Source organism: Heteronotia binoei, chromosome 14 (genome assembly GCF_032191835.1).
Source record: "Heteronotia binoei isolate CCM8104 ecotype False Entrance Well chromosome 14, APGP_CSIRO_Hbin_v1, whole genome shotgun sequence".
Classification (NCBI taxonomy): Eukaryota; Metazoa; Chordata; class Lepidosauria; order Squamata; family Gekkonidae; genus Heteronotia; species Heteronotia binoei.
In genome coordinates, this window is record NC_083236.1 from 36,355,172 (window position 1) to 36,368,742 (window position 13,571).

Here is a 13,571-nt window from a genome sequence, read left to right on the forward strand (position 1 = left end):
AGAACTAATCTGTTGCCTGGAGTTCAGTTGTAATTCTAGGAGATCTCTAGGCCCCACCTGGAGGCCAGCACCCCATTGAGGACCACTCATCTCTGGTCAAAGAGGTTTTGTAACCTGCAATACCTGTTGGACCAGGACAATACAGGAACAGGCAACAAGAAGTCTTCCATGCCAGTTTCGGCTCACTTTGCTACTATCTCCAGTCCTTATGAGTCTTCTGGAAAATGAACAGCAGCACTTCCATGCTGGAGAGAGAAAGAGATCACTGAGTAAATACCTTCAAGGCAGCACAGAAATATTCAGAAATGACAGAAATTCTGCCTCCAGCATTTATCAGATGAAACAAGGCTCTAATAGTTTCTTTCTAAGTGAGCAAACAGCTCACAGCACTGAAGCAACCCATGGGAGTGAAGCCCTTCTCAAGGAGTGGGTGGCATTTGTACCCAGGAGAATTTTTTCAGAAGTTTATTTCCAAGTACAATGTCTGGAAACTCAGGGGAGAAAAGGGACCCCCGCCTCCTTTAAATAGCAAGAAATCAACTACCTTCCACCACCACGTCAATCACACTATAGAATCTTCAACTTTCAATTCTTGGTTTTCTGTTCCAAAATTTTTGGGGTATTCATTTCAAAAAGGCTTTTTCAGGACACCATCTAGGTGGACTGCTTTCATCAATCATTTGAAATCCTTCACATGAATACAATTAGCAGGTTTCAAAATTAGTTTGTCAAGTATATTAATAGTATTATATATATCTCAGGCCAGAGTTTTGGTTTATCAAGGTCAGTATTGTCTACTCTGACTGGTAGTGGCTCTTCAGGGTCTCAGGTCTTTCATTTACTCTGCTGCATGGAGATGCTGTGGACTGAACTTGGAACCATCTGCATATAAAGTGGGCTGCCCGACAGTGAATCAGACCAATGGTCCATCTAGCTGAGTCTTGTCTACTCTGGCTGGCAGCAGCTCCCTGGAAGAAATCTTCCACATTATCCGCCAACCAGTCCTTCGAGTGAAGATGCCAGGGATTGAAACTTGGTCCCTCTACATGCAAAAACAGGTGCTGTAATCCTCTCTGTTTTTAGTTGTGAAATGGCAGAAAATGTGTGTACAGTGAATCTTTGTGATGGATTTTTGCAGCCAGTAGATTGATCCTGGGGCAGACTCACCACATTTGCCTTTCCTTTGTACTGCTGCAGTAGTCCTTGCAAAAGCAATGAGGCTGCTATCAAATAAGCAGCTTGAGTGTGTGCCTTCTTGCAGTGCTGTATTAACGTGCCTGTTTTGAAATCCAGCCCCCTGGGGAATACATCAATTTCCAAGTGATATATATTTACCTTCCTCCACTTTTTTCTTTTAAAATCTGCTATCCATGTGTCTGTGTGCTAGCCCTAACAATGCCCATTAAATACAAAATGCTTGTTCTAAAATTATAAAACACTCCAAGTAGGTATTTGGTCATAATAAATGCTCACTCTGCTACTTAATGAAATTGCTTGACATTTATGGGTATAATTAAAACAAGTATAATCAATCAATCAATTCATATACAATCCATTCATACTGTACTTTTGAAAATCCCTTCTGATTTATGCCAGAGTTTGAGACTAGAATGTTTAACACTTTCATAGCCATGCTTGTTCCCACTTTTCAGGGCTCCGAGCATTTGCTAGCCTAGAGGAAATAAGTTATGCTTTCCCCAGAATCTTTACATCGAATTCCTTGAATCATACAAAGAAGTTAATGGTGATTCCATGTATATGCAATCCTTCCCTTCAGTAATATCATTTGTTAGTTGCTTTGTAATATACCGTTATTTGCAGCACAGTTCCAGTTTATAATCTGTGCTGCAGCTGTTTATGAAGTTCTTGCTTTGTTTTTTACAAAGTAGTAGCCAAAATTTTGCTGGAGTGAGCATACCTTGACATTGAGGGGGCCGCGCTAGATCACTCCCAGGCTGATTCTGCACTCACCTTGGTCCTGTTTTTTCAGGTTTACACTGCGGCGAGGCAAATCGTGGGTTTGCCCCCCGCGCAAAATGGCGGCACGGAGCAACTGGTGCAAAATCGCCAGCTTGTTCCGTGTGGAAACAGAAGCCTGCCCTGGATCAAGTTGAGTGCGGAATCAGACTAAGTGTGCATAGGTGTTATCTCCTTGAATTGGATGCCTTCCTTTGTCTTAACCTGGGATGTGTCCTCTGACCCCTCCTCTCACACACTTTGTCCTCTCATTCTCTTTACATGACCTTCCATGGAGATACATGTCTCTACAGATCTTCTGTAGATACACTGTCCTCATATTCCCACAGACGATGCCAGATAAATTAGCCATTTGTGATAAGGAAAGTACTTTTTAGATTAGGTTTCTTTCTCTCTCCTTTTGGAAACAACCTGAATGCAAACTGGATATCATGCTTCTATCACTGGGCAAAACTCTACTATATTAGTCAAATATCACAATCAAATTGTACAAAGAGCATGAATCTAGTCAACATTCAGAATCAAAGAAAATCTTTTGCATTCCCAATGCCTCTGTGATCCACCTCTGACATTGTTGTTTGCATGTATTCAGATTCTTGGCCATTGTGAAAATGGCAGTTTGGTCTTAACTGATCGTCCCACTCCTCCTTGCCACCCTCCTCAGTCCTCAGTCAGTGCTAAACTGAATTCTCTTCAGCAGTCAGTTCTCAACTTTTTCTGCCCAACTGATGCTAACCAATCAAACCCTTTTGAGCAGCCTGTCACTCAAAGGCTCTGGCTCTGCGAGGCATTCACCCTTCACAGTCCTTCACATGTTTACACAGCACTTATGAGCTTTTAAGTTACAGTCCATCTCGGCCACTTTCTTCTGAACAGCTCTGTATTGTTTTGTCTAAGCTCAAACTGACTGGTTGAAGAACTGTTGTTAGTGCTTCAGAAATTCTGATCTAGCTTGGGGGTCTCTGGAGTGGCACCCATGGGCACCATGGCATCTGCTTGCACTTTTCCTGGAGCCTGCCAAGTGCTTTTAGAAATTGTGTCAGGCCATATGGGGCTTTTGCCTATCAGGGCTGCTGACTGGCCACTGCAGATTTGATTGAATGTGTGAAGTTCTTTGTTTAAAAATTGCTTTGCCTGTAGCTGCCACCACAGCTAAAGGTAAGCTGTGTGTATGCAAGGAAACGTTATGTTTGTCAACACTGAAATGCTTAAGAGATACTCCCTGATATTTTGTGGTTGGCTCCACCTCATGTGGCAGCCATTTTGTGGTTGGCTGCATTCCCAGGGGCAGCTATTTCATGGTTATGCCCACCACCAGTACTCCCTCTCAGCTGTGGAGACTTGTGAGCAAAAGTTCTGCTTTGTAAGCTATTGGCATCAATGTTGTGAGCTACTGCATAAATTAGTTTGCTCTGGGGCCATTTTTCTTGAGCTAAGACAAAAATGTGGAGGGAACACTGCCCACCCCTCTTTGTCAGAATCCCAAAAGTGCCTGCAGACTCAAAATTGTTGGGGACCTCTGATCTCACTTGTATTCCTCAGCCCTTCTGTGAAGTTCCCTTGTCCAATTGGGAACCAGAACTCTAAGCCTCACAATATTAGCCAACTCAAAACTGATTGAGAAGAGAGGATGTGACTGGAATATACCCAAACATTACAGGAGTGAGATGGGGGGCGGGGAATGTTGGCTTAGTGGATGAGCATTGGAAAGACTTACAAGGTCTCTGAAGTTAGAATTTTGATTTAGCAATCCCAGAAGACTGTACAAAGTTCACAAACACCATAATCTTCTGTTACTGATTTAAATAAAAAACGGTTGTTGGTTTGAAATATAAACTGTGGCACAAGATCACACAGTCTTTCTTTCTCAATGATAAAATGCCATAATGATCAGTAGCCAATGACTTCTGTGCAGTTGCAATGTTACTCAGGACAGAAGGTTAGCAATCAATAGGAAGCTATTGAAAGTCCCGTCTGGAAGGAAATAAGAGAGAAAGTTTAGAAAGTAGCACAGATAACAGCAGAAATGCAATCTGAGGACATCCATGTTTATAGCCAAAAATTGCCCATAGAAGGAATAACAGGGGAAACCACTAACTAGTCAAGATGAAATGTCTGAATTGTTGCTTGGATGTCCATAAAATCCAAAATAAATACAAAAACAGGAGTAACAGCCTGAAGACAAAGATTAGCATAGCTGTACTTTTCACTCCCAATGAAAATATTTGCAAATAGGTGCACCATATTCCAGTATTAATTCATTTAATTCAAAAGGGCTCCTGATGACTTATAGCCATTTTAAAAGCAATATGAATAACTATTTCAAAAGGAGTCCAAGGACCAGAACGAACAGGTTGAAATTAAATCAAAAGAGTTTTCGACTAAATATTAGGAAGAAATTCCTGACAGAGTGGTTCCTCAGTGGAACAGGCTTCCTTAGGAGGTGGTGGGCTCTCCTTCTTTGAAGGTTTTTAAACAGGCAAAATGGCCATCTGACAGCAATGCTGATTCTGCGAATTTTGGCAGATAATGAAAAAGAGGGCAGGAAGGATAGTGTCAGGGCTTAGTTCTCATTGCTCTTTCTTATACACTCAGGGAAATGCTGTTTGCCACCAGTTTGGCCAGGGATCCTGGAAAGCTTTTTGCTATCTTTTGGGCATGGAGCAGGTGTCACTGGGGGGGGGGGGGGGGATGGTTGAATTTCTTGCATTGCGCGGGAGGTTGGACCCTAGAGGCCCCTTCCAACTCCTATGATTCTATGACAGTTTCTTAGTGTGAAGTCCACATATGATAAAAGGGATCTAGGGATGCCAACTTCCAGGTGGAACCTGGGGATATCCAGAATTACAGTTTATCTCCAGACTCCAGAGATCAGTTCCCCTGGAGAAAATGGATGCTTTGGAGGGTGGACTCTATGGCATTATACCCTGCTGAGGTCCCTTTCCTCCCCAGGCTCCACTCCCAAATATCCAGGAGTTTCCTAATTTGGCTCTGGCAACTGTACCCTCCTGTTCCGCATTGGTGGCTGGTTGGGGGGGGGGGACCTGGCAATCCTAAAGGATACTTTCTGTTCTTCCTGTGTAGCCTTGCCAATAACAAATATTGTAGGGAGGAAGAGGGGAGCTTATAGCTAAAGCTAGATTTAGGCCTGATAGAAATGTTCCTGGTGGATGCCACTTATCCTAGTAACCACCGGCATGGACCATGCTGATGTCTTTACTGGTGCCCACTTCCTTCTTCTCCCCAAAGCAAAAAGCCAACCCTGATGTTTGTCTACCATATTGGAGCAGGAGATGCTTCAGAAAAGCCCAGGAAGCATCACATTTGTATCTTCAGGGTGCAACTGTACATAAAATGCCTGCCTCCATCACAACCTGTGGCACAGTGTTAACAGCCTCTCGTTGGCTTATGGTCATTCTTCATGCCTGTCCATATAACACTGTACACTCAGGGCAATGCACATTAGATGGGGATAGGATCAAGCACATTGTGCCTGCCTACTCCATTGTTGTGCACATTTGCTGCAAAGCGGGCATAGAATATACACATAGATGCTGTCCTCATGATCAGGAACTTAAAAAAAAACACAGCATACCTGATCATGGGGACATAGCCTACATGCATAAGTGCTTCATATGTGTAGGAAACATGAGATGAATGTGCATAGGTGGAGGTAGGAACTCCACTTTCAGCTCATTTCCCCTTCTACATGTATTGTGAAGATTTATGTTGCATACAAAGAGCTATTGTATTGATGGGCAAGAGAGATTTTAAGCAGAAACCAGGTACATAATTCCTATCCTTACCTACTGCTCTATGCTGATTTTGATACTAATAGAATAGGGAAGACTATTTCTTCTCTAAGCACTATATTCCTTTGGCCTCCACCACTGCCTGATTTCCCCCTCGTCTCAATTATTGTTTTATCAATATTCTCATCAAGAAGCACGGCAATATCTATCTGTTTAATGGCCTTGTCCTGCTTATACACCACCCTTATATCAAGACAGTGATGCTACATAGACTTACCAGCAACTACTGCAGAGCCCCAGACAGCTTTCTTTTTCTGATCTTCCATGACTAGCTGATACCAAGAGAGTTAACTGTTGTTATTGCTATTGTGTTGTAGGGACAGCAGAAGCACCATCCCAGTCACTGCTTCCTTGCACAAGTGTTTTTTTATTTTATTTTGTTTCCAGCTTACCATTCCAAGTATCTGAAGGCATGGTTAGCTTTAACCACCTCAGGATTACAATTCATTACAAGGGAGAAGAGCCACAGTGCTAGGGTTGCCAGGTCTGACTCAATAAATATCTGGGAACTTTGGGGGTAGAGCCAGGAGACTTTGGGGGTGGATCCAGAATCAAGGGTGTGATAAGCATGATTGAACTCCATCACAGTTAAAGGGACTGCATGCCTTTTAAATGCCTTCCCTCCATTTGGAAACAATGAAGGATAGGGGTACCTTCTTTGGGGGGGTTATAGAATTAGGCCCCCTTTTTGAAACTTGGGGGGTGTTTTGAGGAGAGGCACCAGATGCTTTGCTGAAACTTTGGTGCTTCTACCTCAAAAACAGCCCCCCCCAAGCCCCCGATACCCACAGATTGATTCTCCATTATACCTTATGAGAATCAGTCTCCACAGGGAGTAATGTAGTGCCCAGCAGACATTTCCCTCCCCCCCCCACACTTTCTGATGACCCTGAAGCAGAAGGAGGGCCTCCAAACCAGGGGATCCTCTATCCTTATTGGCTGTTAGGATAACAGACTGATGATGTCTCTTGCTCAGTCCCCCAAGACTACAAACACCTTAGAGCTAGGTTCATATCAGTTTCCTTCCTGTTTGGTTCTGCTTTCACTCACCCTCTCTCTAACCCATAGAATGTAACTCAGGGAACTCCCTTCTTCCTTGTTCTTCTCCTCTTCTTTCCTGCTTTCATCAAGAACAGCATGGTGCCTCTCCTTCTGATCTGAACTAAGCAGATGGCCTACTACAATCCAAAGCCATCCAGTTAGAACAGTTTAGTCAATCTTTCTCTTGACCACACTAATACGTTGTTTCTTTTAAATAAAATCACCAATATTGGTTTCTTAACTTAAAGCAAGGCTCTATGTACAGTTTGTAAGATAATGTGGTAACCATTAGATTAGGCCACATTGCTGTGCTGAAGCTCAGAAGGAGAACAATGCTAAGTGAAGGTAAGGATGGCTCCTGACTAGTTCAGCCATCCTAAACCAAACCCAACATTGGATACCCTACCAATGCTGCAACTTGCCTCTTTGCCTAGGAACCTTTCTGAGATAACTATTCTCCCTCTCTGGCGTCTTCTGTTTCCCCTTTGTCCTCCTAGGTGGCCTAGTGTCCCTTTCAGCTCCTGCTCCTTCTCCCTCCAGGCAGCCGCAGCCCTTTCCTCTTTCTGACTATAGCCCTAGTTCCACAACTTGTTCCTGTGTTAAGCTCTCCCTTTTTTCTTTCCGTTCCCTTTGTCTTACCTAGCTCCTGTTCTCCAAAGCCATGCACTAACTTGGGTCCATCAAAGTCAGTATTGTCTGCTCAGACTGGCAGTGGCTCTCAAAAGTTTCAGACAGAAGTCTTTCACATCACCTACTGCCTGAGCTTTCAGTTGAAGATACAGGGGATTGCACCTGGGACCTTCTGCATGCCGAGCAGATGCTTTACCATTGAGCCACAACCCTTCTATGGTCTTAACCATAAAGATTAGCCAAAATTCAGTGTCACCCGTAAGTGATGCTACCTTCACCCCAGACTCCACCCTCCCCAAACACTGCTCTCAAAATCACCCAGCATTTGCTGAGGCTGTGCCAGCAACCCAAATTCTAATCCCACATTATCCTTGTGGAGTCAGTTGTGTGATTAACGGCACTTTCATAAAGGAACTCTTAACTTGTAATTTAAGGAGGTATGCTTGAACACTTGCCACTTGGGTTCTTGCAAGCCGTGAGTCAATTTCTCAGTGAGTGGTGTTCAAATCTATTCAGATGTCTCCATATGCACCATGATGTTGCCTCCTAGTCTTACCACTGCTCCAGACCATTTACCTTGTGCCAATGCTGCTTTTTCATGTTTTTGCTGCTTCTTTTATTCTACTGTTTTCTTTATTTGTCAAGGCAATTCTTATACTGTGCCTGTACTTGATGAGACACTTTTATTGCATTATTTCTGATCTTTGAATGTTTTGCTTTTCATCTTTTGAGATGCCTCAAACATTTTCATGGAGAGATGACCAATTAAATATAAATGAATAAAACACCTGGCATAAGGGCAAGTAGTTAAAGAAAGGAGTGCTGCTGTGTCATGCTTTACTGCAACTCTGGGATGGAACTCAGAGGTGGGCTATCCTGAAGGCTAGCTATTGGGTCATATAGCCCAGGTTTTATTCCATGAAAGAACAAATATAAAGAAAAGATAAAACGAAGAAGGAACAGACTTGTAAGTAAGACCAATTTCACACTAGGGCTTGTTCGGGTAGAGAGCCCTTTTGCCCCCTGGGGCTTCTCTCCATTTTTGCATAAACTGCTGCAGAGCTGCGAGTTGGCGTGCCACTTTTCTGCAGCAAGCAGAAACTGCTTGTCAGAGGATCTTGGTTGTTGCGGAATAGTGGCACACCAATTCACAGCTCCGGGGCAACTTGTGCAAAAATGGAGAGAAGCCCCGGTAGCAAAAGTGCTCTCCACCTGGAACAAGCCTAGTGTGAAATCGGTCTAAGTCTCCTGAATCCAAGCATGTGCACAAATATGAAATGCTGGTCAGGAGAAGAGAATTTCTAAGAGAAGGACCTCCTCTTGTATATTATGGAAGACCCTATGGGGGTGGGGGTGGGTGGTAGAGTTTCTTGAGATGTGCAGGCCTATTTCTGGGGTATAAATCGGATGTTTCCCAGCATCATAACCATGAACAAGTCCATGCATATTGACAGTGTTATGGTGCCATTCTGTTCCCATTTCTACTGAAAAAGGTCTTTTGAAAATGGAAAAGGTACACATTGAGGCAAGCAAAATAATTCAACATTTTAAAAACAACTCTGAATTAAGAATAAAATATTAGCAGCATTTCACCTTTGCAACATAAGGAAGAAAGGAAATGCTAGAGAGGGAGAAAACAAATGGGTGGGAGGGTCCAGGGTTTCAGTTTCTTCTAGACTTGTGGGAAAAACAACAACAAGGCATACAGATGGATGCAAATGAGCTACTTCATAGTAGCTGTTTCAAACCTAAGGGTCCTCAAGCAAGTCCCAGGAGACCAAGTGCACACAAACATTTCTTGTTGCCTTTCACAAAAAGCTTGGCAGAAATATATGACAATGAAAGCCATATTCAGCAATAGACGGGGAAGTGACATAAATCAGTCCCGGGAAAAGCAAACGGACACTTTGGATCTGTTTCTCCTCTTGCCCGGGCCGATATAAATCAGGAATGACAGCAACAAAATTATGAGGAAGGCCCAATTCCACCGGTAAGAGAATGCAGGAAACAAAGCCAACAAGACAAGAGATCCAGATGAAAGATGAGGAGGTGGGATGGAGTAGGCCTTGATGGTATAAATCACCTGTAGATATGGGTTGATTCTTGTTTCTTTTCATAGAGTAGGAGGGCTTGGGAGCGTGCTGGGGCTTGGTATCTGTGCTTAGAGACTCTCTTGATTTAATGATGGTAGTGAAGGATTACTGCAGAGTCAGCATCTTTTTCTCCACTGCGTGCACAAATTCACTGAGAGGTTGTTCCGACAGATTCTCTAAAATAGGGAAGCAACCATGTGGCATTTGCCAAATCACAATGCCAAGCCTGGGCTACAGGCATCTGAGAGGAACAATCAACTGGTTCAGGGTGCAGTAGGACCTGTGTCTAATTGTCTGATTTCCCATATATGCCCCAGAGAACACTGTGATCTGGGACACAACCTCTGCTGACTGTCCCTGGCCTGAAGGATGTCTGACTAGCCTCAACCAGGGCCAGGGCCTTTTCGGCCTTGGCCCCAGCCCGGTGGAATCAGCTCTCTTTAAGGATCCAGGCCCTTACTCAATTGTTATCTTATTGTAGCGCCTGCAAGATAGAGCTTTTCCGCCAGGCTTTTGGTTGAGGCAGCGAGCGTCCCATTCAATCGGCTGGCCCTGTGCTGCGACACCACCTCTGTGGAAATACTGGTTTTATACTATTTGAGACTCACAGTATATTATGATGTGCCCAACGGAGTCACCAAACTGTATTGTTCACATTTATTAACTGTTGTTTTATACTGTTTTTAAAATGTTGTTATCCGCCCTGAGCCTGTTTGGAAAAGGGCAGAATATAATAAAAAATTAGCGAATCACTTGCGGAGTGTTGTGTATCAGAGCAGCTGCCTCGACATTATCTTGAATGATGAGTTGAGAATATAAATTATCTAAATAAATAAATAAAAACTGATCTTATGAACTTATGAAGCTGCCTTATACTGAATCAGACCCTCGGTCCATCAAAGTCAGTATTGTCTACTCAGACTGGCAGCGACTCTCCAGGGTCTCAAGTTGAGGTTTTTCATGCCTATTTGCCTGGACCCTTTTTAGTTGGAGATGCCAGAGATTGAACCTGGGACCTTCTGCTTACCAAGCAGATGCTCTACCACTGAGCCACCGTCCCTCCCCATCTTCCTGATTTGAGTTTCTAAAGAGTTCTCGGTTTGGGCCATTTTGAATTTTGAGAACAGGTTGTAGGTGCCACCATAATTGGCTTCCATTCAGGATGCAGCCTACCACAAAATAGCTGCCATGGGAGAAGGAACCAATCACAAAACAATGGGAGATTTCAAGCCAAACATCCTTCTATAATGGAGGCAGCTGTTTCCAAATAGGGGCTTCCTACTGGCACAAAGGTGATGCCTCCTGGACTCTTCTGTGCAACATCCTGGGCAACTTTTTTGTATGTGTCTGCAGAACTGCACTAACGACTATTTTCCTTCTGCTTACGGTTCTTCAGCTCCAACTCAATGTCAACACAATAACATGAATATGGATTTGTATAAATGCTTGTAAATATGAATAGGAAAGAATGTTGGGTTTTATTCACTGTATCTCAGACACTGAAAGATCTAAGCAACCAGAGTTCGTATCAGATCCCTGCTTCACCTTACAAAAGCTATATCTTTAATGTCATGACCTGATTAAATATAAATTTTAAAAAGCAACAGAAATACATTCTTGTCTCCACTACAAATTACAGGGGGAAAGATGCTTGGCTGAATCAATGGATAGTTCAATTGCAGTTATACCATAAAAAAAATAATCCAGATCTGGGGGAGAAGATATGCATTCTCCCCCCCCCCCCACAAACTGATAGGGATCATGGCAGTTTATATAAAAATGAAACTCAGACAATATTGCATCAAACAAAAATACAATAAAGTTGGGAAATATATCAAGCCCCCCACCCCTCCGCATAAGTCTCATGAGTCCCCACATAATTCTGTATTGGCTTGCAAGTGCTTGGTACCAGTGTTTCCTCTAAGCTGAGTTAGTGTGAGCTAGCTCACAGTTTTTTAGCCTCCGGCTCACACATTTTTGTCTTAGCTCAGGAAAAATGCCCCCAGAGCAAACTAATTTATGCAGCAACTCACAACTTTAATGCCAGGAGCTCACAAAGTAGAATTTTTGCTCACAAGACTCCACAGCTTAGAGGGAATATTGGTTTTTACTCTTGAAAGTTTGCAATTTGTGAAGTAAAACAATTAAGGTGTTTCTGAAATGCCTTTTCCCTTGCTTTGGTAAAAACTGGGTATGACCTCATGTACCCTCAATGCCAAGGAGAAGAACAAAGGTTTAACACAACAAGAAAAAATTTCTTCCTTTCTTTTTGAAACAATGGTAAATTCTGGATATTCATGGTCAACTATAAACAAATGTAACCTGTTGTGTAGCTAATACACCACAAAATATGTTTCGGTATGGAAAATTATCAGGAATTGTCCGAATACTTTCTGCATGACAAGTCTGGCAAGTCCCCTACCTAGCTTAAGAAATCCAGTTTTTAAATCCACAGACCTCAGCCTGCCCCACACTTTTCTTTTGTATCGGAAAGACTACATCTGTGAACTTTAAATTAGCCACTTAGGATTGCCAGGTCTCCCCTGGACACCAGCAGGGGATTGAGGGGTAGCGTTGCCAGATCCAGATTGGGGAATTCCTGGAGTTTTCAGAATGGAGCCTGGGGACGACAGGGACCTCACTGGGATACAATGCTGCAGAGCCCACCCTCCAAAGCATCCATTTTCGCCAAGGGAGCTGATCTCTGTAGTCTGGGGATGAGCTGGAATTCCAGATCTCTTGGTATTACCTGGAGGCTGACATCCCTAGCCCTCTCCAGGTCACCACACTAAATCTGTCCACCATTACCTGAAGTAGGGTTGCCAAGTCCAATTCAAGAATATCTGGGGACTTTGGGGGTGGAGTCAGGAGCAAGGTTGTGACAAGCATAATTGAACTCCAAAGGGTGTTCTGGCTATCACATTGAAAGGGACTGCACACTTTTAAAATGCCTTCCCTCCATTGGAAATAATGGATAGGGGTGCCTCCTTTTGTGGCTCATAGAATTAGACCCCCTGGTCCAATCCTTTTGAAACTTGGAGAGTGTTTTGGAGAGAGGGACTGCATGCTATGCTGAAAATTTGGTGCCTCCACCTCAAAAAACAGCTCCCCCAGATATTCATAGATCAATTTTCCATTATATCTTATGGGAACCAGTCTTCATAGGGAATAATGGAGTGCCCAGCAGACATTTCCCTCGCCCCTGCTTTCTGATGACCCTGAAGCTGGGGGGGGGGGCTTCCAAACTGGGGGATTCCCTGCCCCCATCTGGGGATTGGCAACCCTAACCTGAAGGGACTGAGAAGCAGAGCCAAATCCCTTGAAAGGGCAGCTTCTGTGAGAGCTCTCTCAGCCCTACCTACCTTACAAAGTGTCTGTTGTGGGGGGGAGGGTAAAGGAGATAGTGACCACTCATCATCATCTTCCAAATGGACTTCTCAACCCTATCTGCCCCAAGTGAAAGTTAAACAGAGTAGCCTCTACTGTCATGGTTGCTGCTGCCTAAACCCTGAAAGGGCTTTCGTTCCAATATGTTCCAGTTCTGTTGTGATTATCGTTTAATTGAATTATAATCCTGCCTTGCATCCAAAGAGCTCATGTTCTCTGATTCCATTTCTTTCTCTATTTTCAACCACCTGGTCAGGTACGTTGGCCTGAGAGAGGAAGTGAATGACTACTCCGGTGGACTTGAATCCTGGTCTCTCCTAGCCACAGGGGGACACACTGCAAAAGTTTCTACTCTTTTGCACATTGAGATGAAATGCTTAATACTTCCCTGAAGCTCCCTTCCCTGAACTGATTATATTCCTTCTGGGGTCTGTTTGGGGTAAAAACTGGTCAGCAGTGGTCAGCACTGGAGGGAATTTTAGGAAGAATTTTAGGAAGAAAGCAAGTGGCAGGGGAAAGGCTGGAAACCCCCTTTTCCTTCATCCCTTTCCAGTACAAATTGCTCTTTTCTGAGGATATAGTAGCGAAGTAAAAAGGTGTTATCATGGTTTTCTCACATGCTGCATACACA